Source organism: Pinus tabuliformis, chromosome 1_2 (assembly GCF_031772625.1).
Source record: "Pinus tabuliformis cultivar Carrire ecotype Pingquan chromosome 1_2, CPIR1, whole genome shotgun sequence".
Taxonomy (NCBI): Eukaryota; Viridiplantae; Streptophyta; class Pinopsida; order Pinales; family Pinaceae; genus Pinus; species Pinus tabuliformis.
The window spans coordinates 467,043,399-467,045,857 of NC_142298.1; the positions used below are offsets into that span (position 1 = coordinate 467,043,399).

Consider the following 2,459-nt stretch of genomic DNA (forward strand, 5'->3'; position numbering starts at 1 on the left):
TATTATATGAAATACAAGTGCTCGGTAATTGTTTGATTGTTTGTGGTTGCAGGAATTGACTTGAAGGAAGAGCTCATCCGGATTGGCAAGAACGGACTACAACAATAGCGTTTTGGAATAAGGTAAGCCTAAACACTTGTACTTTTCATGTTGTAAAAGGTAGATTTAGAGAAAGATCACTCCATTTTGTCTTGTTTGTCGCTAGCGAGTTTATACTCCTAGGGAGGTCAGTTGTGTCAGCCCAAATGACTTTTTCCGCCATGACAATACTGTACAGAGGAACTACAGAAGACTGTTTTAATTAAAGCTCTTGACGCACTTCCAGTAAGGAATCAAAACTGGTCTAATGGCACATCAATTGCTTCTGTTTCACATCAGGTTATTGGGAATGCTTCTTTGAACTCAATTGATAGGCCTAACCAAGACGAATAGAAAAGTTTGCTTCCTGAATATAAGTCCAGATGAAGTGATTCGCAGCCTGTTTTATAACAAGAACAATGAGTCTCTTATCACTGTGTCAGTTTATGCTTCAGATAACTTCAGCTCACTGAAATGCAGAACAACACCGATTGAATACATTAGAAGGGGCAAACCAGATGCAGGTTTTGCTTTATTCGAGTCAGAGTCGTTGAAGTGGCCAGGTTTTGTAGAGTTTGATGATGTAAATGGAAAAGTCCTTACTTATTCTGCTCAAGATGGCATCTACAAAGTTTTTGATTTGAAGAATTATACAATGTTGTACTCAATATCTGATGAACAAGTTCAAGAAATAAAGATAAGTCCAGGCATAATGTTATTAATATTTGAGAGAACTTCTGGTCATGTTCCACTGAAGATCTTATCCATAGAGGATGGTACAGTTTTAAAATCCTTCAATTTTTTGTTGCATCGCAACAAATAAGTAGATTTCATTGAGCAATTCAATGAAAAGCTCCTTGTAAAACAAGAAAACGAGAACCTCCAAATACTAGATGTTCGGAATTCACACATGACTGAAGTGAGCAGGACAGAGTTTATGACACCGTCAGCCTTTATTTTCTTGTATGAGAATCAATTATTTTTAACCTTTCGCAATCGCACTGTTGCTGTTTGGAATTTCCGAGGAGTGCTGGTGACATCTTTTGAAGACCACTTGTTATGGCATCCTAACTACTGGTCAGAGAATAGAAACGATTATTACTGCTGCTAGTGCTGCCAACAAGCAAAGATCAAAAAGGATATCTACATCAATTTTTAATCAAGTGGTACAGGAAGCTGTAGCTTTAAGCAGCCACCAATGAGCAGAGGTGGCAAAGAGGTCGGGTTCATTACTGTACCCAAGCTACAATTCGCCCACTTACCTTTGTCTTCTTTGTGAATGATGCAAAGCTTTTTCCAGAGACATACCGGCGCTACATGGAGAAACAGTTAAGAGCAAATATTGATTTCCCCAGAACTCCTATCCGTTTGTTGTGGCGCAGCAAAAGGAAGACGGATAAAAAAATTAAAGGAAAAAGAAAAGAAACGAGAAACTACAATGGCAACAACCATGGCCCCTTTCAGGTATGCCGCATGGCATGTTTGTGATTCCGTACTTGTAGCACATTTTGCCACCGTCACATTTCATGTGGTATTTTTAGATTCGCCAGAGCATTTGTCTCATATATTGCCAGTTTTAAAGGATAGCAGGCAGAACTTTAAAGTTGGAGATCGGGATGGGATTCTTCATATTTCAATTATAGCAGCGCTTAGGGGAGCAGAAGACGTGTCTGTTTCAGCTGATGTAATCTTCAAAGGTGGCTTTTCAGTACCTGATGTGCATGAGTTAAGTTTAACAACAAATGACAAATGTAAAATAGGGAACCACGCCAAGGCACTAAGTCCGATCCTCATTCAAGCCACAAAGATATCAACCGTAAACAGAAAAATAGGAACTAATTTCCTATTTCAAGACCGCAGAAACCAAAAAGAGATGCGCTCCAGGATTAGTCAATCAGAGGATTTTAAACCGCATTGAGTTGTTTATACATAAGTCGTTGTTTTATAGAACCTTCTGCATATGAATTAAAGTTATCAGTTACGTGGCAATCGTTGCAAAGTGGCATTCAAAAGTGCGATTACCTATTTCTATCATCAGCTAGTTGTCGCTGGAATAATGGAAGGCTTTTCTATCTTTAGGAGCAGATGGAGGATTCTCCTCTATTTTTATGGCTTTAGTTAAAACAGCGCCTCTGTTTTGGGCAGCAGTTTACTTTTAATGTATTTATTATAAAAACAAATTCATTTTGTAAGGAGGGAGAGTGAAGAGAGGAGAGTTTTTTCTGAGCGCTGGGAGCTGCTGGAGAAGCATAGAGCTTTGTAATGTACAGTTTTCTGTAGAGAATTTAATGGAATTTCACAGCTCTGTTTGCTGAGATTCATGTGGTATGTTGATTTAGCATAAGTTTTTCCCTTTGTCTCATATGTAATCAGTTATATTC

General features: G+C 38.4%; 1 pseudogene; it reads left to right on the forward strand.

The window, feature by feature from the left end:
• Positions 1 to 260: 260 nt before the first annotated feature.
• On the forward strand, positions 261 to 1,189 carry LOC149206368 (uncharacterized; annotated as a pseudogene).
• The last annotated feature ends 1,270 nt before the right edge of the window (positions 1,190 to 2,459 follow it).